Below are 25,546 nucleotides of genomic sequence, written 5' to 3'. Positions count from 1 at the left end.
TATTTTTCCTCAGGCACAATACTGCAAGGTACCAAGCAGAAGTGTATTATACACACTATTAATTTCATCAAACAATGTTATAATACCATCAAAAAGGATCTATTTTTCCATAAGCCAATACCAATCAGTGTTAAAGTGTTATTTTAGTTGTTTATTATGAGAATCACACATCTGTCCTTCAGTTTTGTCCAACTCTGATATCAAGTTAATTTACCTTTATCTGAATTTTATTAACATGGATCAACCCAGTTCTGCTTTTCAAGTACTGAAACATTCCTTTCCTTTTAGTGCCTCAAAACTCTCCCAGGATTCTAAGAGTTTTGGAAAAAAAATGAAAAACAAAAAACAAACAAACAAACAAAAAAACAAAACAAAACAAACAAACCACCAAACAAATAAACAACAACCATAAAAATTCTATAACATAACTTCTTGGCCAGTTTTTACAACTAAAGGATGCAAGTTAATCTACACTTGCCAAGCTCAAGAAGGTTTTAACACACTGTTGAGTCACGGTGTGAGATGAAAATATCACATTCTTATGTGGAAGGGATACACTTTGCCTTTTCTCAACAAGAAAACCAGCACATCCGTTAAAAATCGCCTCTTCTGTGCTTTCACTGGCAGTATTACTATTTGCTAGGAATAGACTGCTATAAATGCTACTTATTTCTTGTGTTTTAATATAGCTTAACAAGACCCCTTCCTCTGTCCTGGTCTGTCTTCCAGTTGTCCTGCTGATGACGTAATATTTCTTCTGTTCTCATTCCTCTTCACCCTGAATTTCCACATTTACTGCTTTACACTCCATCAGCCTCCCTTGTTGTGTCGGATATGTAACTTTTTTTCCTTTCTAGTTGCCTTTACATTCCCCCTAAAGCAGGCTGCTGGTTTCTCTGTGAGAGCAGCCCTCTACAACTGCGACCTTCTGGAGAGCTTGTAAGATGAGATGAAACAGTTCCCAAGTCCACGTGTGTTATCTTCCAGCTCCTTACCAGTATGCCCCAACATTATCTGCCATGCCATGAAACAAGCAATGTTACACCAGCCAGGGAAGATCCTCCTGGTTCAGACTTCGTTCTGTCTGCAGGTAAGCAGCATGTCCAATCACAAGGAGTTCTTCTGAAAATACCTGCTTTACAATCCCCTTATTTTTACAAGCATATCCCCACTGGATGCCCTACTGAATTGTATTCTGTCACTGAAAATTCCAAGAAGCGATGATGGAGACTTGTAAGGAAGGCAGGCAGTGTCTGCCACCCAAGGTGCGTGGGCAGCACAAAAGGAAAATCCTGCTTCAGCAGCAGAGCGGACAGAAACCTGCCCAGGGGACGCTCACCTTCCTCGCAGTGCTGGTGTCCTGTCAGGCCCTGATCCAGAACAGGGGCGCCTACTGGTCACCACCACACACACCCTGTATCCTCCCAAGGGACTCCTCCATTCTGTGTCTCTCACACTCCTTTTGCTGGTTACCTTTGCTGTAATACCCTAGAGTCAACACCTATCTTTACGTGTGGCCAGAATGATCCCGATTAGCCTCCTCGTGCAGCAGCAATCTCCTGCCCATACCCTCCTCTGAGGATCCCTGCAGCCTCTGAAGCAGGGGAGGGTTTGGTCACCCTGTAATTCAGGTTGGAGGTACCGCCTGCTCAAAGCAGGGTCAATGGTGAGCTCAGATGAAGTTGCTCAGTACTCTACATAAACCAGGCTTGAAAACCACCAGGAGCGGTGACAGCACAATGTCCCTGGACACCCTGTTCCAAAGCCAGACTGTCCTCATGGAGAAGTTCCTCCTTCTCTCCAGGGGGACCCTCTCATATCTCAGTCCATGCCTGTTGTCTCATCTGCCATGCACAACTGCCTCGTGTGTGTATGGCTGTACGGCTCAAGGAGAGGTGGGAAGGGAGGAAGGATGGCAAGAAATGGGCAGCAGACTCAGGGGGTTGCACAGCGTCTCCATAACGGCAAACCCTCCCCACAGTTAGTCCCCTTGAGCTCCCTGTACTCACACTCAGTTTGCAAGGGCTATTGGTGTCACTGCACTGCTCCTGTGGCAGGGAAATCAAATAAAACCACCACCAACACATAGATAAGCACAGCCTTGATGAAGCCTGCCTCAGAGGGGAGCCATACTGTCATCCTACAAGTGACCTATTAAACATATCTGCTTCTTCGTTTACCTCATGCACATTGACAAGTGGATTTTCACAATTCCCTTTGCAGAGACATGAATCTTCTTCTCCACACAAACACTAAGCACCATTTCAGAGCCTCCCACTGAGCATTGTTTTCCTATAAACACATTAGCAGCCACAGATTGCAAGGGAGCTGCAGAAGCTGACAGCATGATGGAGCGACAGTGAAAGGATCCGAAGGGGGTCGCTAAGTCTTCAGAAATGCCCCCGTGTCAGACTTTTCACTTTGACGTTGCACTTTGTAATCTTCGAAGATTACCGTACACATGTACACACTTATTTCTAACTGCAATCCATTAATCACTGCTAGATGCAGCACGCAGCTCACATCCCCAGCACTGCCTGTGCCACCCCAAGGGCTGTGAAGCAGCCTTCAGTTAAACAAGTGGCAGTTGTAGTGTGTAACGCCACCAAGTAGTGGTAGACTTCGAAAGTCACATTTAACATTTTAATTAGCTTTACCTCAGGTGGCAACCACTAATTTGCATTATTCACAGTAACAGTCAAATTTAAAAAGGAATGACAAAACCGGGGAGAAAAAAGGCTTTGCTCTGTAAAAGCAATGACAGCTAAAAACATTTCTTGCCGGGTGTGCCTGCTTCTCCCCTGACACTACCGACAGCTTGAGCGCCCAGCACCAGTGTGAGATGACACCAGCACTGGAGCTGGCGGCAGGAAGCAGCTCAGAGCCAGGCCTGCCCGTACCCTGAATTCCTCACTGGTCCACCTCTGGACTCTCAGTCCTGTTGTGAGCAGCTGAGGCCTCTGGTTTCCAGCAGGGGCAACCAGAAACGCAGGCTGCTGGCTCCCTGGGATGCTTGGTCCACTTCGCAGTGACCTCTGCCTCCCAGCACATCTCAGGCTTCCTCAGGATGCCACGGTCACCTCTCCGATATGCTTTTGGGGTAGCTCAGGAGATGGAGGGACATCGAATGCGGTGCTTAGCACTGCATCGTGGCAGCAGCCAGCAGCACAGCGGTGGCAGAGGCATGGAGCAGTGTCACGCTGTGTCACGCAGGACGCAGCAGTGTCACGCAAGCAGAGCCAGGACAACTCTCTGTTGTCTGAAGACTCCACTGCTTTCCTATGCATGCTATGTCAGTGCGCAGCCCTCCTGCTCAATGCTTTGTCCTAGCTCTCCCCTGCTGTAAGTTTAGGACATTTATCCCCAGCCCAGTCAAGCAGTGCTCTATTTATCTGCTAACACTCAGAATCTTTACATACAGGAAGATTAGTGGCTTCCTTCAGGTTTTTTCTTTCATGGATTTTCAAATCCCAAATCTACACTTGTCTGCTTACTGCAGCTTTGCATTGTTGGCTTTATCCAGTAAAACCTGTCATGGTCATGGCCTAACCAGCAAAGAAGAGAAATGTTATCCCCAGACCAACATGGCCAGCAGAAGCAAAGAGCATCCTGCCACCTCCTCCTGCTGAGCTGCAGAATATTTAGAGTACTGAAAGAAGCTGACCGAAACAGGAGATTTAAATAAGAAGTTAGGAGGAAATTCTTCACTCAGAGGGTAGTGAGGCACTGGAACAGGTTGCCTAGAGAGGTTGGGGATGCCCCATCCCTGAAGACCAAGTTAGGTGAGGCCCTGAGCAACCTGATTTAGTGGGTGGTGTCCCTGCCTATGGCAGGGGGGTGGAACTAGATGATTCTTGAGGCCCCTTCCGACCTGAGCCACTCTGATTATATGGAGGTAATGGGAAATTATTGAATTATTGCTGTGTGCCACAGCACTTTTTAGCACAGCACTTTTTAGACCTTCTGGCTAAGCAACTTGCCATCAGTGAAGGTGAAATATCTGATAACATGATTCACTGACATAACATTTTGTTACTGGATCAAAAAAAAATACTAATCAAATGCCATTTTATAAGGATAACATTCATAAGCACAAAATATCTTCATGATGATTTCCCCTGTGTAATTGGTTTCTTCAGAGTTTTGTCCCAGAAGTTGAGCTTTATCTAATTCCTAAGAAGCACGGTACAGGCATGGGGTTTACTCTTCTAAGTACCACCTTAGCTACACATACATTTTATTACAGTGGCACATCTAACATCAAGTATCACAATGTTTGAAAAAAAGTTACTTTGGAAAAGAAGAACAAACAAGATCTAAGAGAACAATGTTCTGTAGATTATGGAAATGTATTTGATTGTATACAAACCCAGCTGAAAGCTATCAAGCACTGCCAACATACACAAACCAATTACTGATAAAGCTACTCTGAAGTATGGATTAGTAAGAACGTGGAGAAATCATCTTGGCATGGAAATGCTCCTCACTCTTTCTCTTTCTAAGCTTGCCAAGCAAATGAACCCATAGAGATGTAATTAAAGGCAACAGAAAAAAAATCTTCTAGGGGAAAAAAAATCCCTCCAAATATGAAGTCATATTTAAATCTGTTTTGTCAAACTTCTTACATTTTTCCTCTCTCCTCCAGGCTGGTCTCACAGATAAACAATTGAAATTAATGTAGCAAAATCAAACAAGTAGGTTTTTCAGACTTTTATTTCATTTCAGGTCTGAAAGACAAGAGTTTCTGCACCAAAAACAGTCACTTGCAAATCTGTGTCCTTCAGAAAGAGCCTGAGGGATCTCTTCAACAGTTCCCATGCACTGCACACACAAGGTAATTCTGCATTAGCAGGTGACAGTAGAGAAGGCCCTAAAATCTCTAGATATTATAAATCCGTATGTTCTTTTGGCTAGATACAAACTTACTGGTTGTTCTTTTAATAACTGCTAAAGAATAAACACCGGGATTTTGTGGTAGAAATAACATTAAGATCCTGGACTAACATAAAGGCCTTTCAACCTAGCAACCTATGATTTTTAGCTGATAAATTTTTATGTGAATTGTGGTAGAGGGGAAAGAGGAGTATAATAATGATGTTCTGGGGATGAGATTTGCCCTTTTTTTTTTTTTTTAAATCCTACAAAAAGGGAGCTGTAGAAATACCTGCAAATTTGTACAAAACTTTTGGATTTATATTACTTTATATAGTAGTGGTGCTGTGGAATTTCCTCTCGGAGAGCTACAGTTGGATAGTCACCAAAGGGATCAATACATAATTTTTTAATTTTCATTTTCTACAAGCGGGGGTGAGTAAAAGTTACGGAGGAACATTTAGAGCTCCTCATGCCTTTGATCAAAATACGAACATTATGTATGCTGCATATCACAACGGTGATAGTGCTGTGAAATTACATGACTGAAGCTTTCCACTCAGAATTAAATGAGCCCTTTTTGTTACATGAGTGTCAGTACACCAGTGGCTCACTCTGTGCAACCCAGACTTGATGAGGGGGTGAAGTTATACCCAGTCTGAGTCCATTTTCTAAGATTTACACACTGGTATCAGCAATGTGAAGCCAACCTGGTTAACTGGGACTAGGGAAAGGACAGCCCAGAACCGGGCAGAAGTTGCTCTTCGTAATCAAGGGACACAGCCCTCCTTGTGATAGCTGGCAACAGAGTGCTGGCTGTAGGACTGCTGTCCTGTTTTACCTGATGAACAGACTACAGAGGTTTTCTCAGCAGGGGCCATTACAGCAAGCTTAGTGGGCTATGGAACATCAGTGTTAGATATCTCGCCTGCTGTGAGCCTAACGGATAGCAGTCAAAATCTGCTAATTATTACAAACATCTGTCTGCTGAATACTTTATACACAGCATGGTACCTCTGGAACAGATGCAAATTCTGTCTACAGCAGGCAAATGCAAATAAAATGCTGGAGAGGATACCCATGGTGAATGAATGTACTACAGCCTGGCTGCCTTCTCCTCCAGCAAAACAGCGCACATGCCTTGCTTTGACTCATGAAAGTTAGATCTTTGCTGTAGGAAGGACATCAGGGAGCATCACACAGAGGCAGCGTGCACAGCCAGAACTGCAGGCATTACCAGGGGGTGGAAGAGTTAGAAAGCAAGTGACTTTTTCTTCTTTAACAAGTCCACATCCAGCTGCAGGTTTTTCTTCCTGTTTGCGTATCAAGAAAACAAAGGTGAAACTGTGCTGCTCCACATCAACCTCCAGGTTGGTGTCTGAACCCATCTCAAATATTATTGCCAGAAATGCTGTCTTGATAAAAACACTCAACTTATGTGTTAGAAGTGGGATGTATCCTGGATCAGACTACAGCTGTCATGTTTACTAGACAGCTTAGATCAAACTGTGCCACAATGATCTGGGAGGTCTCTTCAAGTATAAACCCATCATTCTTTTTTGCATTTACAATCATAGAATCATCTCCAGAACTCTAAATGAATTCTGGTCCTTGAAAAGCAAAGGGAAATAATACTTAATTATTATATTTGCCTTCCTGTAACTTCCTGTAGCAAACGTTTAAAACTCTACTAAGTGAATGCCCAAATGTCACAAAACTAAATGTAATCTTTTTTGTTTGTTTGTTTCAATAGTGAGACAGAAAAAACCAAAACATTAATTACCTGCTCTTATTTCAAAAGATCTGCATTAGTCAAGCAGGTATTTCTCAGTGAAGCACTTCTCCAACTAAAAAAAATGTTTCAACAAGTATAAATTTTGCAGAGAAATAAAATGATGTTGACTTCATTTTGTGGTGCAGATTTGCTTTGTAATAAAATACAGGTTTCTGATAAAATTAACTTTAAAATTTGATTTCAGTATATTAACTCTGGCTCAATTTTCAGTTTCGAATTTTGCTAGAAAGAAAAAATTGCTAGAAGTCAAAATCAAAAAATTTTTGATAAAATTGTCTTAAATTGTCACTGCATTAGAAATCCAATAAAGACTGAAAGCAAAAGCTGACATTTTGGAATTTTGCACAAAGTCCAAGGAGACAGCACTAGGTAGATAACTTTATCTAAAAGTAGTAGTGCTTTGGTCTTTCTTCAGCAAACCGTATAGGCAGCTAATCATATATTCAAATTTAGGCAAGTGCTTACATGCTTTGTTGAGGAGTGTGACCTGAGCACATCCTGCAGGTTAATCATGTACTTCACATGCTTTCCTAAATGTATTCACGTGAGTCCGATCCAAAGTGCTTGAAGTCAATAGAATTTTTTTCTCAGTGAATTCGTATCTCAGACCCTAGAAGCAGCAGCAAATTTTGCTCTCATCAAAAATCTTACCTTTTCTCTACGGAGAATAGTTTAAAACTGTCTGGTATAGACTATCATTACAGAATAAAATATTAGCAGAGCAATTATTATGTTTTAAAAGGAATACAATATAATTCCTTCATATTTTTCATGTTAGGTATCTGTCGGCTTTTTTAATTAAAATTATCTGCACTCAGAATGCCCATAGAGGATAAGGAGCAATTGAGTCAAAATGATAAGTTATGAAAAGTAAATTTTAATGTAAAAAAAATTGCTCTGTTCACAAAAAAAAATAGCAAAGTAATCATGTAACGAAGTCTATCTGCTATTTAACCAGCCCATTACGTGTTGGTTCCCCACAGCCCTTGCAAACTACACAGAAATCATCGTATGGCCCTTCCTCAAAGCAATGAATGGCTGTTTCAACTGGACACACAGCTACTCTGAGCAGGGAGAAAAGAACAGTGGCTGCTCCTCGATGTTAATCGTGGTGATGTTAATGACAATGCAGTGTGCACAAGAAATATGGAGGAGTCAGGTTTCAGTTTATGAGACTGGAAAGGTTAGCATGCCCCATTAATCTGTGATGCACAGCCAGTGACAATAACAGTAGAAGCATCATCTAGAGATGAGTAATAGCACATGTAATGGAAAAATGAAACTCATCTTCAGTCCGAAAAGGATTCTGATGGCAACGTTTTATTATCCATGTTCTCGTCACCACATCATTACATCTGGCAGATGTAATAAATCCTCTCTCAGTTATTAAGTGAGTATAGGCAGTTAACCATAAGCAGCTGTCATTTACACAGAAAATGTATCAGGTCAACAGGTATCGCAGCGGCATAGCTCCAGCCATAAGTACTCCTTAAGCCATTGTAACCTGTATTCAACTGCAGAAGGAACACAAGAACCTTACAAGTACAGAGCATTTTATATACTTCAAGATGCTGTAGGAAAAGCCATTTCAATGGACTTTTAAACCGTGAAAGCTGCATAGCACAGTCTTAGTCCACTAGTGATGACTGACTGTCATCTTGAATAGTTTGAAAACTTTCACATATGAGCAAGTTTAAGGAGTGTTGACAACACAAGGATGTACCTGTACAAATGAGCTGCTGTAAGAAGAGATTCTCTGTGCAGCTCTCTTCACTCTGCAGGTAATACAGTTTTCTCAACCAGGAGAGTTAAAATGCCCATTTGCTTCCACAACACATTCAAGAAAGCATCTCAGCATTTTCAGCTGAGATGATGGTTTGAGTCTGTGCTCCCAAAAGGCAGTTTTTGACCTAATTCTGCTCCCATTTGAGTTTGGAAAAGTATCAGCTATAACACAGAAAACTCCTGGAAATCCAGCTCAGGTGAGGAACTGATCTGAAATGCAAAATTAAATACCTACACGTGCAGTACTAGAAGATTACACTGATAGTGCAACTCTCAGGCTTCTCTGCAGTTGCACCTGGGATAGATAAACTAAGAGAATTCCCTGCTGCAGGAAACAGGACGGAACACAGACACAGAGAGCAAGGCAAGACTTTGTGGAACTCCAAAAGCCCTAGGTAATGCCATAAAGCCAATAAATTGAATAGATATGAAATCCAAAAAAGGACCTATGTGGTACTTAACCTGTGCTTCAAAACAAGCCATAAAAATACATTTGGTGAGATTTTAACAGCAGCAGATTTTATATTCCTGCATTTACACATTGTATGGGTGACCACTCAGAAACTTCTGACTTGGATATCAAAGTACCAAGTGGCTTTTGCAGCAAGTGATCCTTTGTCCCTAGGAGGACATAAACAGGTACAGAAGGGAGGCAAGGCTCTGTAGGCCTAACCCTTTTCATATCTCCAGGGGAAATAAGTTAAAAGGTATTAAATGGCACATTAAAGCACCACCACAAAGCTGTCACTCTTCACTAACCATGAGAATAGAGCAAATGCAGAACCTTACAGCACGAGGCTCCTTAGAAATGCTTTTCACATATCTGGAAGTACTTTCCTGTATGAAAGATCAGAACATTTTTACCTGTATTTTTTGGGTGCACCTGAGCACTTAACATGCACATACCTGCTTTCCACATCTCTTTTTTCCTATCCTCTCAGCAGACTTAGGGCCAAATACTGTCGTTCATGTTCCTACCCATTCACCACTATTGAATCTCGGTACTACCTAGCCACAGGCAGAGAGCAGTGCAAGCTCAAACCACTGCTCTTTTGTCGGATTGCTAATTTTTAGAAATTTCTTAATGGTCATTTGATAGGCATGAGTGGATAATTGATGTGCACTATGGTAACGATCATTGGGCATGCAACCTAAATACTGCTGCGAAGATCTACATTTGAGAAATGTTACCACAAATTTCTAGCCACTTGCCCTACTGACTGATAGAGGATGCCTACGTCCTCCTTGAATGAACTTTTCCCTAAGCTCAAGAAATCTAACCCAGCCTAGTGATAACACGCTTGAATGAAGTCACAGACCTGTACTGGAGGTTTTTAGAATGTATTTCTGATGTTTTTTTTTCCCCTACATATACCAAATAAATTAACAGGAAAGAGAAGAACTTGAATCACAGAACTGTAGGGGTTGGAAAGGATCTTGAGAGATCATCAGGTCCAACCCCCCTGTCAAAGCAGGTTCCCTACAGCAGGTTGCCCAGGCAGGAGTCCAGATGGGCCTTGAATATCTCCAGAGAAGGAGACTCCACAACCTCCCTGGGCAGCCTGTCCCAGCGCTCCCTCACCCTCACCATCAAGAAGTTCTTCCACATGTTGGTGTGGAGCTTCCTGGGCTCCAATTTGTGGCCATTGCCCCTTGTCCTGTCCCCACAAACCACTGAAAAGAGGTGGGCCAAATCCCTCTGTCTCCCACACTTAAGATACTTGGAAACATTGATGAGATTCCCTCTCAGTTTTCTTTTCTCAAGGCTGAGAAGGTCTCTCAGCCTTTCTGCATAGGGAAGATGCTCCAGGCCCCGTCTCATCTTTGTGGCCCTCCACTGGACTCTTTCCAGCAGATCCCTGTCTTTTTTGTATCGGGGAGCCCAGAACTGGACACAGTACTCCAGGTGAGGCCTGACCAGGGCAGAGCAGAATGGTTTTGATTTGTGCAAATTGATAATCAGGCTAGATCTTATTAATAGCATGTGTGTTAATATAATGTTAGACAAGCATGAATGAAAACCTGGTTATGGAATTTTGGCACCTTTTACTTTTTTGTGTGTGTGCGTGTGTGTGCAATATCAGTGTTTGTAGTTCCCACAGCATAGAAGATACAACTCTAACAGCCTACAACCCACACAAATTTGTTTCAAAAACAAGTGCTAAACTTTAAAACATGAAAACTTAACATGAAGCAGAGGCAGGTGCCCATCTACAGTTGCATTTAGTGCTCTCATCTCCCAGTCTGACCCATCCCCTCACAGCTCAGAGATGCGAGGATCCCTGCTCTCAGCCCCCTTGGAAATACCTGATACAAACCATTTTGAGAGAGTCTAAGAGAAGGGAAGAAGCGGACCACAGGTTTTTTTATATGTGCTTATCCAATTCTGAGAAGCTGCCTTTGAGGTAGACTTCAGTGAACGTGCTATGGTGGGAAGGAAAAATTATTTCAGCACCAGAAAATCCAGAAGTGCTCCACAGACACTAATTCAAAACTGCTGCCTGCCCAGATGAATGCTTAGGAGAAATAAAATTAAGCTCTGAGCTTGCAGGTAATCACGTTACACATTACCAGAAAGCTGTTGCTTGCTTGGATTTCATTCAAGCCCACCAGTTTCATTTTCGTGATTTATGGAACTGCAAAATCTCCACAGATATTTTCCCCTCTTAACCCTCTGCTTTAAATATAACACAGTAAGTTAAAAGCAAGGAAACTGGGAAGGCAATTTACTTTGCCACTATTAAACAAAGAAAAAATCAATTTTTTTTGTACCTTAGGAGAAAAAAGAAAATTGAACTGTTCTTGGATCTTAAATGCTAACTGAAAGCATCCCTTCCAGCTAGAAATTCTCAGTAAGATCAGTGTAAGTTTCTCATCTGACTTTGGAAAAGTTGAATCACTGCCATTCAGAGGGATCCTGACTGAAATAACAAACGGCAGAAACATGAAGATGCTATAGAAGTCCAACATAACAGACTTCCATTGAGTAAAGAAAGTGCATGGAAAGAAATCTCTGCAATGTCAGAAGGAGCCAGTTAGAGGGAATAAAGTCCCTCTTGCCTCACCCATAAGGGGTTTGCCTTTCAAGGCACCCTCCACCATAACAGCAGAGCAAACAGCTAGAACAATACATACAAGCATTTCACCAGTGCTCACTGCAAACTTCAAAGGATCAGAAGGCATCTTGGCATTGAGATACTTACTGAGCCACTACCCAACCACAACTTGGAAAGGTCTTTCATTCATCAAACCATCAAAAACTGGGGCCACAGATTACCTTTTGCATTCTACCTGTGAAATTTAGTTGTGACTAGACACAAAATTACACAACCATCAGATATGCCGAAGTGCCCTCCGGTCTTCAGGTACATTATACATTTCCCATTGCCATGGAAACCACGATTCCTTTCTAAGAAGTGATAGGCAGCAACCTGTCATTCCTGAACGTCCCAGGGAGCCTTGGCAATGAACACGAGGCTGAAATACCTCATTGTGATTCCTGCGAAACCCTTACCTACCAGGAAGACTTTGCTGGTATTTTAGGGCCTGGTCACAGAATTTGGATGCAATCATGAATCTACTGTTATGTTTTCTGGTGCATTCTGTGCATTTAATGGGGGATTTACTACCACCCTTGACTTGAAAACAAAGCTTGAATTATATACTTGATAAAACCTATGATCCTTGGCTCGGTTGGTGCAGCCACAAACCAGACCTACTTGGAACACAGATGGCTGATCTCTGGCCTGAACTGCAAAACAATTTTTGTTGTGTTGTATAGCAGCAGGATGCAACTTCACAAAATCTTGAAGTTTTGTTCAATTATGTAGAAGTCTTGCTTACTATATAGATGATACACATTGCAGGCAAGTCCTATTTGTGAACTTACTGTTACTACTTCTTGAAAATCTTTTCTTATTCATCTGGATCCTTGCCAGGGTCATAAGGAGCTCCTCAGTTATTTCTGCCATAACACATATCACCTCAAGCAAGACTAGTACAGGAACTGCTGACCACCACCAATATACAGCCAAGGAACTCCCACTCAGAAGCAATACCACTCACTGAGCAGATGTTGTGCTACAGGACTCTTCTTCCTTCTCAAGTACATGGCACGTTATATGCAAAAATTCCAGGCCTCATAAGCTGAGAGCATAAGCAAAATCTGTCCATTATATCCCTAAAACAAGATAGTTTCTATCTCACTCTGACAAAATGAGTAAAACACTGTGAATGGCTACGCTTTTCATCCCATTTGATTTCTCTTTCGCTGGACTCTATTTATCAGTTCTACTGCTATTTTTGCTGGAATCACATCAATATTTTCCAGGAATTCATTAGAAAGTGTCAGGCCAGATTCTCAGCTAATGTGAAATCTGCCCCCATATTTCTACTTGATCTTACAAAAGATTGCTTTAATGATGCAGAAAAGGACAGAAACACACAAACCACTCTTCCAGGCTCTGAACACCGATACGAGCATGATGCCATATGAAACGTGCAGCATTCACTTGCTCCCCATGAGAGGAAGGTACCCAGCAATTCAATGGATAAGCCCTTCATCTTGAGCAAAGCAGTTTTCTTTCTACCCACTGTTCTACTTGGCCTTCCTCGAGCCAGCATCTTGCCACATTCCATCACGCAAGCAACAATTTCTGTACAACCTTCTTTAGAAGAGGTCTGATGCTAACGTATTGAGTTCACTGTTAAGCCAGTTGGCTAGCTCCCCTATCTTTATTCGCAAGATGTTTCTTGGAAGAAATCTGCAACTCCTGTAAGACTCCCATCCTGGGCAAGGGAAGATGCCTGCCCCAGCTCCTGGACTTCTGTGTCTTTTAATACATCACTAGACAACTCTAAACGTGTTTTCTGTTGACTACATATGACATAAACCTTAAGGTAAGAGTTCAAAACAGCATTTAAGACTGGTGTTAGGAAGGGGCTAAAATGTACTGCCTAAAAGTATAAGGGAATTAAGTGCCTTTTTTTATATATATATATATAACTCTGACTATAAAATATCCTTTTTGATACCCTTCACAAATAAATGTAAAATAAACTTTTAATTTAATTATTAAATAAGGAACTGTAACACAAGTATTCTGCTTAAATCACTGCCCTTGACACTCCAGATTACAAAACAAAGACCAAGTAAAAAAACTCAGCACTGACAATATTGCCACTGCATTCTTTCCTGAAAGACAAACATTAGTAGAGTGTATGTCTGAAGATTTCAGTTTGTCAAGTGAGTACAAGGATTATTATATTTGATACACTATACATGTATTTTTTTAGTGTCTGGTTTGCATGTTGATGAGATAGTTTAAGAGTTGATATAAAGCATATTTTAATTCTGTGAAATCTGGCAGCCTACTGAATTATTTATAGGTTGTCAGTTACTTGATACTACAGTTTGTCAATTACAGACTTAGTATCACTCACAAACCTTCCTTTTTGATACAATACTAGCATCATGGCTTTGCTACACTTTTAAGAACTCCAAATGGCATAAGTGTGCCTCAACTTCAGATCTTTGGACACCATTTCCTTGTCTTCAAGAAGATTTCTTTGTTCTGATTCTTCACATACCTAATATTTTTGAGACTGATGTGCACTGGTCAGGTTCAGCCACTGCATCCGGATGATTTGGAGAGAATTCCAGACCTTGCCTTTCTAGGGTCAAATTAGGACAATAGCCACCAAAACCAAACCAAACCAAACCAACAAACCAAACAACAAACAGACCCACAAAGAAACCCACCAAGCTTAATAATTTCTTTATAGACTACAGTCTGATGAACCTGCACTGACACACGGGAGCTGACAAACAGGCATGTGGGAAGAGTCTAGCCTTGACTTCAAATTCTAATTGGTATGTCTAACACAAAAGGCATCAGGGAAACAGAAGACTCATGAAACACTGTATTTAATACTCAATGAAAATAATGCTTTAACACCAGAATGCCAACCTTAGGTCCTTTCTTAACAATAGCTTGCTGACTTGGAGGAAAGAAAAAAAAAATGTGCTGCTAAAAACTGTCTCAATAATATGGAACAAGCAATGCAGTATTTCCAGCATTGATACAGGTTAAATGAAAAAAAAATCAGACATTCATCATCCAGCAGGGCTTAATTAGTACCAGCACAGATACACAAATTATAAACTTGGACACCACCCAACTCAAAGAAAGCAAATGTAAAATTTATACGTTTTTAAACACAATTCTGATGTGCGTTTACTCTTATACAACAATAGGAACAGGGAAAGAGACCCCACCAGCCTTGGCTCTAAATGACAGTATTAAATGCAAGCACATATCTATGTCCAAGCTGTCATTCAGCCAGATTTTATCAATTATCACAAGAGAAAATGAGGAGGTCCCATAAGGGCTTAGGAAACATTTTCAATAATATAATTTTGTCCCATGAGCAACATGGATGATTTTCCAAGTATAGCTCTAAGCACACTGCAGGTTCAAAATCAAAGTTAAACAAGGTCATTATTAACCACTTTTCTAGTTCAACTTTCTGACACCACTGGCCTCCATTTTTTATTTTTTATTTATACAGGCTATGCTGCCTTCTCTTTTCTGATGAGAAGACACATGCAACCAACCAACAAGAGAAACAATTCTATAAAACTTTTCAGATCAAGGCGATTGTTCAAAGCACCTACCATCACTCACCAGTGATCAGTTGTCTTAGACTTATATATCAAAATCATTTAAGACTGTTTCTCATATAGATAAAAGCAGAAATTGTATATAGACAGAAACAACAACCACTAAAGCGCCCAAATTAATTTTGCAGAGAGAACACATGGTTCATAAATATCTTAGCTTAAAAACTACACTGTGAATACTTTAATTTGTTTGGTAATATTTAGAACACAATTAAACAGGGTACCAAAGGACTCTCTTAATTTTATTCATGATAGGAACTTGGAAGACTTCTTCAGAGCTCTGTAATACCATTAAAGCCTATTCATCATCCTGGTAGCAATGCATTAGTTTTCTACAGGGACATATGGAACTAAATGGAGCTTGTGTTTTCTAGGTATGATTTTTAAAAATGGACCTAGATTTATTTTTATTTCTGTCTATCAACATTTTTCAGCCATCAAATTCATCATTGCTTTCCTGAATGAGTTTAACACTTAAATTTAGTAGGAGGGGGAAGTACTATTTAATTCATGAGAAGCACTAGCAGGTAACGGTACCAAGAAGTGAAAAGAGCATAAGCATATGAATGAGTCTTCCTCAAAACACAGTCAGAATTTTACAATCTGAATTTCTATTCCTTTTTTCTTCTTCTTTCATTTTATTTTTTGAAATCAGACTGTGCATCCAATCCTTAGTTTATCTTTTCTGTTCAAAAGAAAGAGATCAAAATAGTATCACAGACTTCTTTTGAAAAATATTTCTCTGGTCTTAGGTTTAGAACATCCAGCTTGGTGTTCTTACTGGCATGACAAGCGTACAACTTAATATATGCATGAAGCTTATATTACATATTCCCATTACATATATTCAAATCCAAACATGTGGAAGGACCTGCAACAAAACTGTTCTAAATCACTAGAATGTTTTCTCTGCATCACGTGGTTTGGCTTAAGTTGTGTAAAAGAACAGATATAAATTAAGTCCGATCTATAAATGTTGACTAGCAGATAATATGTTAATGTGCAGGAATCAAAGTGAATCAGAAACCGACCTTATGCATTATCACTTTGCTTTATCTATCTTTATTTTTCTCTTTTTTAGTTTCACTGTTACTTCTTCAAAACCAGGAATCACTTTTGACATACCTTAAAAATGTCAGAATTCATTTTAAACTCTTAGAATTCAAATCAATTCAGATGTACCCAGAACAGTGAAAGGTTGATGTGGTGATATCCATACCAGCACTAGCTCTGCTGGGCAGCTACTGCAGAAAAAAACTTTTGCCCCATTTTCTATGTAACACCCCGGGGTTGACAAGGAGGATTGTTTCTTGTGTAAATATATCAGACAGGAGAGACAGTCCGAAGTAGTTTAGTGTACACTTCAAAAATTCCCTCACATGGCTCTCACTACATTAAGCTATGGAGTCCCCAGTGGTATGCAGCTTAAAGACAAAAATGTTTTCAATTCTGAAAGGCTGTAGGTTGATGCTTGCATCCTCAAGCATATGCATTAAGCTCTTAATGTCTAAGCTGACCATGCTACAAGATTTAAGCTCAGTTTTCTTAAAATACATGCCATGAGCATGACACTGAACAAAGTAATACACTGTTACATTGCATTTCTTTCTATCATGATTTAATCCTTTGATTGGCAATTTTTAATCTGCCAATCGTTACTCTGTAAACAAGTAGTGAAACTGAAAGATGTCCAAAGAAAGGAAACATTATAAACAAAGAGTAAAAGTGGATGCGCCTTCAGGGACAGAGATCTCTGACATTAGTTACAGTTGGGAAGCAAATACTGAGCTAGACAGAAAGGTTTCTTAGGCATCAAGATGCCTAAACCTAAGCACATGGGTCTTAGCATTAACATTTCTAAAAGTTTAAAGCCATTAGGAACAAATAAAAAGGTACACAAAAAGCTGATTTTTTTTTTTTTTTTTGCATCACACAGAACTTGCAAAATACCTCAGTGATTTTAGAAAGGTAACATACACTTATGTCTCTTCCAAATGTCTTTTTAAGCCAAACCTTTTCAGGACATTATATAAAACCTTGAAACCAGACGCTTATAAAGAAAACACCATCAGATTCTTAACTAAAGCACTGTACAGCTAGAAGGAAGAAATTTTATGTACTCTATATTCCTCTCAGAATGAAATAAACATCTCTCAGCAAATTCTGTGCAGGAAAGGTTGTAAAAATAAATTCTGTGAAACAGATTCCACAAAGTGGAATGATGAATTCAAGATAAAATGAAGAGATTTTGTAGGAAATACCAGGGTGCTGAAGGGCTTACCTCTATCTGTACTACACAGCGTATCACTGGTGGTTCCTGCTCTTGGATAAGACAACAGCTCCACAGTGGGCATCTTTTTTCTCAATCATCTGTGAATGAAACAAAAACAAATATGCCTTGAATGTGTTGTATGGGTTAAAAAATGCTGTAGGCAATTAAAAAAAGAAAAAACAACAAACCAATGGAATTAAGGAAATGCAAAGGGATGGGTCCTGGCTTTCCAAGTGTCGTGTCTGTGAAGAAAGGCTCAGTGAGGTCTCTGCTGTACCTGTACCTGCTGCACCTCTCCAGAGATGACAATGCCAAGGAAGACTGGGAACCCAGCTCTAACATGTAGGAGACTGTCATGGCCTTTTGCCAACCTAATCTCCTGAGCAAGGCTATGCTCCTCTCACCCTCCAACCCCCATTTCATGTGGAACAAAGCCGACATGCTGATCAGGCAACCAGGCCTGGTCGGGCCTTTTGGCTGTGAACATGGAAGGGGGAAGGGAGTGCGGGGCCCGTGCCATCAGGCAGCACAAGCCACTGCACCAAGCTTTGCTCTGGCACCAAAATGCAGTGAGACAGACATGCAGAAGATAGAAACTGGTGACCAACCAGAAAACTTATGCATGATATAACAAGATTTCTTGACAGCTTTCAACATTAATGTTTTAATGGTCTGCTGCAGAGCTTGTGTCCCTTTCTGTGTGCTGTAGATGGCACAGCCTATTTCCCCATCAAAAAAAGCTGTAAAAACCATTTGGAATTGTACACAAGGTAAAGCAGACTCCCTGTGCACTTTGTCATCAGCATGCTCCAGGCTGTCCTCTACACTGGGATCTACTTCAGTAATATTTTTCAGCTCACTACCAGACTTGGCAATCTTAACACTCAGATTAAAAAGTCAATTAGAAGAACACATCTTAATATCAAATTGCATTCCATAAAAATCACTTATTCATGAAGAACTATGAAAGAAGACAATCATTATTATTATTTGGGCATTCAGCTAATTGTAAATATGCAACTGACTGCTAGGTTTGTGGCTTTGCCAAAAGATTCGTGTAGAAGGAGGTGCAGAGGTGCCAAAAGGCAACATATTGCTGGGAGCACAGATTCCTTCTCACCCTCCCTGTTTGGCAGATGTGCACCTGTTTGCCACAGTACACAGCTCTGGAGCCATAAAAATAAAGCAGAGATGGCCCAGACCCTGAGGATCCAGCACAAAGTTCTAGCAGCTGCACACAGCACTGTGGTTAATATCTTCTCCATTTTACCTGGCCAAGTACTGAAATAAAGGTGGTCAGAAAAATCATTTTGCTACTAAAAATTTCAGAAGAATCGAAAGTCCATTTTCATCCCACGTTTTCTGTGGAATCCTTGCAGATATTAAAGCTTAAAAAATCTCAGAAACCTTTTTATACCAGCATTTTTACAAAATCTTAAGAGTTTTTAGAGTTTTAGGGTATATTTGACAGCTGTCAAACTTGGTAACTGAGGTTATTAGACTATGCAGAAAAAAATAGCCTTTTTTTTTTTTTTTTGACACATGCAGAGTTTATTGTGATTCATCATCTACAGACTATCAGGGAAAATAAAGGATTATGTTAATCCAAGAAGTGTCAACAGTTAATCTCACATTAAAACTCCTGAATGTACGTACCAAGAACAGACTCAAGGGTCAGCAGGAACAATTTTCTTCCCTGCAGTGCAACTCAAATACGACCCTTGGAATGGGTCCCCTAGGTATTAAGCTTATCACTGCAAAGCTACATAAAGGTTTTCGCTTTTTTTTTTTTTTTTTTTTGGTATAGGAGCATTACCTAGCACAGAGCATAAGTTTAGGACTAAGTATACGCCACTGCTTTCCTGGGGCTCCTCTTTATTTAGAATAAAGTGCAGGAATCTGACTGCACAACACTTGTAGCAAACCTTCCTCACCTCACTGGTGCAGGGCTCTGGTCTGAGAATCACTGGATGCTGCTGTCTCCTTCCCTCCCACCCCCTGCCAACTACACTGCTTACAAACCAGCTCCCCAAACAGTTGCATAGTTGCCAAGAAGCAAAACACTTCACAGATAGCATTTGATCTTTAGCATTAACAAGGAAATAAAGCATGGCATCCCAGTAATATGTTGATACAACACAGGAAAACAACATTGCCCTTTATGGCCTACAATATCAATACAAGTGCAAACTAAGAGAGTTCTCTTGCAGCTCCAGCAAGAGACCTCAGGTGTGAGGCTGAATGATGTCTGGCTCTGCTCTCTTTCATGTACAACTACCTGCTTGCAGCTCACTTGCTTGATCTTCACAGATCAGACAGAAGCCCACACCTGTTTGTACAAGGAGCGACAAGCTTTTCTAAGCACGTATTTTCCGCATGCACATAGCTCGTGGCATGCATAATTCTGCATGCATAATTCGAATCTTCTTGCATGATGTTTCATGCTCTCAAAAGTCAGACCACAGAGCAAGGACTGCAAATGAGCCTACTACTGACTATTGGTGCTCCAATTGGTTGGGGTCAGTTGCCCCAAATGAGCCTTAGGTTTTTAACGTATCAACTGTCATAACAATTGCCTTCCCTATGCATGTTTTGCCATGACAAAGGCCAGTTCCAAGTCCTCCCTCACCCACCTCTTCCAAGGCTCCCACTGACTTCAAACCAAAACTGCCTACCAGAATCCAACTAGGAAATCCCGTTTCTTTCTTAGAGCCCTTCTGATCTAAACAAGCTTAGCTCTCCTCCTCTGTCCTGATTTGAGTATAGCTTTTTCTACTTATGCTTCATGAGACAGCCAGACCTTTCAGGAAGAGAATGTGGCCTTTTTCATGGCCACATTCCCAAATCTCCTCCTTCTTTATTAATATCAACCATTTTCTCCACACGAATTACCACTCCATATATAACACCTGTATTATCCAACTGTTTAAATACATTTATCATCAAAAACATTTTCTTCCATTTTTTAACTGTTTCTACACCCAGTAGACACTAAAAGACAATTATTCTCTTCTTTTTTTTTTTTTTAATAATCTTATTTATGTTTCCGTTAGGTTTACCATTAGTGTTTAAACAAGCCAAGTCAATTTATTCTTCTCTCACAGATCTTATTTTCTCATTTAGTTTTAGAAATAACTCTCTTTCACAAATCCACTTTGCACTCTACCAAATACCTTTAAAACCAGCAACACATCGTTTGTCCAGAACAGCAAGAAGCTCAGAGAGTTCAGGTACTCATATTATTTCCAAACCACGAGGGCAGCAAGACAACACAGACTACAAACAGCATGCACACACCAGCAGACACTGGGACATCCCAACCACAAGCTACTGAGAAGGGGAAGCTACCTGCCCCTGTGTTTCCCCAGTTAGTGTTTGTATGTCCATAGAAAAGATCTCTGGTGCTCTAGGACAGGCCTGCTCAAGTCATTCCAGTCTGCTGCAAATTCAGTCCCAGCCTACCTAGTGCTACGCTGCTGGTGCTAAAGTGGAAGACCTGTTTATCAGTTTACTTTTCCATTCTTGGTAAATTGTACCCTGGAAATGACTCGCCATTTCTTCTGAGTGCCAAGAAAACAGCTGCAGCAGAAAAATTGCTCAATTCACTTTGTCAAACTGAATTTAGAAGCACGCTGCCCCGCTGGTGCCTGTTCAATTTCTAGGAGGCTGAGCAGTCTGCACGTTTTAGTTTTTGTGGTGGTTGCCTTTCCTACTGCTGCTCCTTCCAGCCAACTCCATCCTGGGAAAATCGACCGCGACACTAACAGAATGGGCCCCTTTATAGAGCCAAGGGGCACTGCTTTAGGAACAGGAGCATCTCATGAGAAAGGTGAACAGTTTGGTCTGCCGCTCAAGTCTTCACTTCAATTTTTGGAAAAGTCATGATTTCACCCACGCAACTGTAGACAAGAAGAGGGCATGGGCTTTGTTCTTTGTAAAACCTCGCTCTAGAATACACTGCAAACTGAGTCCCTGGATGAATAGAAAGCAAATGCCAGAATATCTTTTATGTAATAAATCAGATGGTTAACAGTAGAAAATTCATTGAAAAGCAATTAAAAAAAATCTTCTCTGGTCAGAACAACATAAATCTAGTAACAAGTCTACAGTTGCACCAAATTACCTACAATAAAAAATTACTGCTGTCATCCAACATGACGTAGTAATTGTCATTAATACTGTCCTTTCTGCAGCGCTGACTGAAGTTAATGTTTGCTCTTTGACACACAGCTAAACTTCTGTCATATAAAGCAGATAAACTCTCTGGGAACTTCCTTTTCCCAACTGCATGAAGCTAGAAATAAACTGGAAATGGTTGAGTCGGCAGCATGGCTCCAAACAATACTAAAACCATGCCTGAAAAGCAGACATTTCCTTCCAAAGCAGGAGGCAAAGACTGCCAGATGGAAGCTAAATAGTTGGCATCAGCATCAATGGCATTGCTGCTGGGTTTAAAATGCCTTTTTCTGAACCCTGTGAGAACAGTTCTTGCCTCAAGCAAGCAGACAGTCACACCTCTGGTTGTGCTGGAAGTGCTTACAGAACAGCAGCGCTGCTGTAGCCATTTAAGGGGAGGACTCTGCAATTACTACAGGCAGCATTAGCACCGGACCTCTGAAACAACTGATGCTTAAACACAGCGCACAGAACTATCAGCAAAAATCAGGGGCTGTCAACAACTCCAAAGGGCAGAGTACTTAAGAGCAGAACTAGTGGGGTGGAAAAGGAAAGGTCCAGAGAAAGAACAGCCTAAGGCCGTAAGGTGTGACTGCAATTGTCAGAGCTGTCATGCTAGGCACAATTCATTCAAGATTTTGAATTTCAACTAAAAAGTAGTCAGAATAGCCATGATTTTTGAAAAGTTCTGGAAAACCACCTCCACAACATTTCCAGACAGCTATTTTGGCTACTGAGGACCTGAAAGAGAGAGGTCTGCACAGCACTTGTAGCATTAATACATTACATGAATAACATATAACAGTCAAACGTACATCAGAGAGATTTTGGAAATGGAATATTAAAGAATAACATGTTTTGATGGGGAAATTCAAGACCGTTTGGAACAGAAGAATATTTTATTAAAGATAGAGCAAATTAGATATTTCAGATAACCTAAAAGCAAATTTATTACGCAGCAGGGACTCCCAGTGAATCCAGCAGATGCCAGGTAAGTTTTGCATTTCAGAAATGTCATTCTGACATCTAATGCTTCACACACAGGACAGTCAGGAAAATTCACCATTTTAAATTTAAGAAAGAGTCCAAGATCTAGAAGAACTGAGTGTACAAGTCCCAGTTGCCCCCAGGGTAGGGATTATACCATCTCCACAGGAAATAAACCTTCTGCAGCAGAAGTATAAACAAGCAAACAAACAAAAGGATTAAGAAGAAAGGTCTCATCTCACAATACTGGCATCCATCTCCTCATTTTGGAATCTGTGAGGTAGTCAGTATTAGGTTTTCTTCAGTACTTAAGATAAGATGCCTAGGTCTAGTCTAGTTCCTTTATAAAATGTCAGAGAACCTTTGGTGTGCCTTGGGGAAAGGCAGACCCAAGCCTGTTCTCTGAGACCTCGCTCCAAACCTCGAGTGTACGAGGGTGATACTCACAGACATGACAAATCACAGTGGCCGTGGCAGACAGTCATGTACAAAACAGAACCTCATGGTGGTCTAAAAACAGTAGAGCCCACAGAATAAGCTCATTATTAGGATAACACAAAAATGGTTTCACGTCATCCTATTTTCCTTGTCCCTGTTGGGTGACAGACCAATGAGATCCTTTTAGGAGTGCCTTACATAATCTCACCCATAGTTGTCTGGATAATTTATTAGCATAGTCCTGAGGATACAGCCTGAAAGGTTAGCATAAAATAAACTGTGCTGAATCCTCCCCAGGTTGCCCATCTCAGCCAGAATTGTAAGCAGAGCAAAATTTGAAATTGATTTGTTTTTCTAGATGGAAAAAGCACCAGCCTACTCCTACATTGCTTTTGATGCTGAAAACAGTCATCTGCTCTAGTTGATGAAAGCAGAGAAACTGGCCGTTTTAGGGCCTTGGTAGAAATGCTCTACCAAGTGTTCCTTGCAAAAGTGAAGTTAGCCAGCATAAGCATAAAATCTCTAAGAATGGCCCTTATGGCAAAGATTTATTGGTGTGGTTTCTTTGGAAATATGGCACTGTGCAAAGTGTACTCAAAATATTCTCTAATGGATTTGAATATAGGTGCCCAGTAGCCCAAAGTAGCTAGGTAAAATACATAAAAGAGAGGGAAAACTCAGTTTTGGATAAATAATCAGGGCCCAGAAAGACAAAGAATTGTTAATGCACACATCACAACTTTGCTATAGCTGCTCCCTGGAACTGAGTGCTCTCAGGTGTCCTTCCCCCTACTCTCCAGTTCATTCCTCAGATGAGAAGTCTGCGAGCCAAATCCTGCATATTGACAATTAACAGATCTCTTCCAGGAGCAGACAGAGAATAAAGCTAAGCAGTAAAGGGTTAGGTTCATCAATAAACTGCCTTTAAAATGTCTATTCTTTAAATAATCAAAAGGATGTGATTGTCGGGAGCTGTCTTGGGCAGAGTGACCACGAAATGGTGGAGTTCACTATTTTTGGCGAGGCCAGGAAGGGGACCAGTAAAACCGCTGTATTGGACTTTCGGAGGGCTGACTTTGGGCTGCTGAGGACACTAGTTGGTGGAGTCCCTTGGAAGGCGGTTCTGAAGGGCAGAGGGGTCCAGGAAGGCTGGGCACTCTTCAAGAAGGAAATCTTAATGGCGCAGGAGCGGTCTGTTCCCATGTGCCCAAAGACGAGCCAGCGGGGAAGAAGACCAGCCTGGCTCAACAGAGAACTGTGGCTTGAGCTTAGGAGAAAAAAGAGGGTTTATAATCTTTGGAAAAGTGGGCAGGCCACTAGGGAGGACTATAAGGATGTAGCGAGGCTGTGCAGGGACAAAATTAGGAAGGCCAAAGCTCACCAAAGCTCATCTGGAGCTCAATCTGGCTACTGCCGTTAAAGATAACAAAAAATGTTTTTATAAATACATCAACACAAAAAGGAGGACTAAGGAGAATCTCCATCCTTTACTGGATGCAGGGGGAAACTTAGTTACAAGAGATGAGGAAAAGGCGGAGGTGCTCAATGCCTTCTTTGCCTCAGTCTTTAGCGGCAATACCAGTTGTTCTCTGGATACCCAGTACCCTGAGCTGGTGGAAGGGGATGGGGAGCAGGATGTGACCCTCACTATCCACGAAGAACTGGTTGGTGACCTGCTATGGCACTTGGATGTGCACAAATCGATGGGGCCGGATGGGATCCACCCAAGGGTACTGAGAGAACTGGCAGAGGAGCTGGCCAAGCCCCTATCCATCATTTATCAGCAGTCCTGGCTATCGGGGGAGGTCCCAGCTGACTGGCGGCTAGCAAATGTGACACCCATCTACAAGAAGGGCCAGAGGGCAGACCCGGGAAACTACAGGCCTGTCAGTTTGACCTCAGTGCCAGGGAAGCTCATGGAGCAGATCCTCTTGAGAGTCATCATGCGGCACTTGCAGGGCAAGCAGGTGATCAGGCCCAGTCAGCACGGGTTTATGGAAGGCAGGTCCTGCTTGACGAACCTGATCTCCTTCTATGACAAAGTGACACGCTGGGTGGACGAGGGAAAGGCTGTGGATGTGGTCTACCTTGACTTCAGCAAGGCTTTTGACACCGTCTCCCACAGCATTCTCCTCAAGAAACTGGCTGCTCTTGGCTTGGACTGGCGCACGCTTCATTGGGTTAGAAACTGGCTGGATAGCCGGGCCCAAAGAGTCGTGGTAAATGGAGTCAAGTCCAGATGGAGGCCAGTCACTAGTGGCGTCCCCCAGGGCTCGGTGCTGGGGCCGGTCCTCTTCAACATCTTCATCAATGATCTGGACGAGGGCACTGAGTGCACCCTCAGTAAGTTTGCAGATGACACCAAGCTATGTGCGTGTGTCAATCTGCTCGAGGGTAGGAAGGCTCTGCAGGAGGATCTGGATAGGCTGCACCGATGGGCTGAGGTCAACTGCATGAAGTTCAACAAGGCCAAGTGCCGGGTCCTGCACCTGGGGCGCAATAACCCCAAGCAGAGCTACAGGCTGGGAGAGGAGTGGTT

The 25,546-nt window shown here is 41.5% G+C and overlaps 1 protein-coding gene across 4 annotated transcripts in view; it reads right to left on the bottom strand.

Moving 5' to 3' along the window:
- The window catches only part of OTOS (otospiralin), a 439,145-nt gene that overhangs the window by 89,272 nt on the left and 324,327 nt on the right, over window positions 1–25,546 (bottom strand). For all 4 annotated transcript variants that reach the window (XM_072042616.1, XM_072042617.1, XM_072042619.1 and 1 more), the window contains one exon: window positions 17,416–17,504. The gene's annotated coding sequence lies outside the window, so the exon portion shown is untranslated. The remainder of the gene's footprint in view (window positions 1–17,415; window positions 17,505–25,546) is intronic.

The sequence above is a fragment of the Anas platyrhynchos genome, chromosome 9 (assembly GCF_047663525.1).
Source record: "Anas platyrhynchos isolate ZD024472 breed Pekin duck chromosome 9, IASCAAS_PekinDuck_T2T, whole genome shotgun sequence".
In the NCBI taxonomy this organism is placed as follows: domain Eukaryota; kingdom Metazoa; phylum Chordata; class Aves; order Anseriformes; family Anatidae; genus Anas; species Anas platyrhynchos.
Note: the sequence above shows the minus strand (reverse complement) of the source record. Positions and strands in the feature narration are given on the sequence as shown.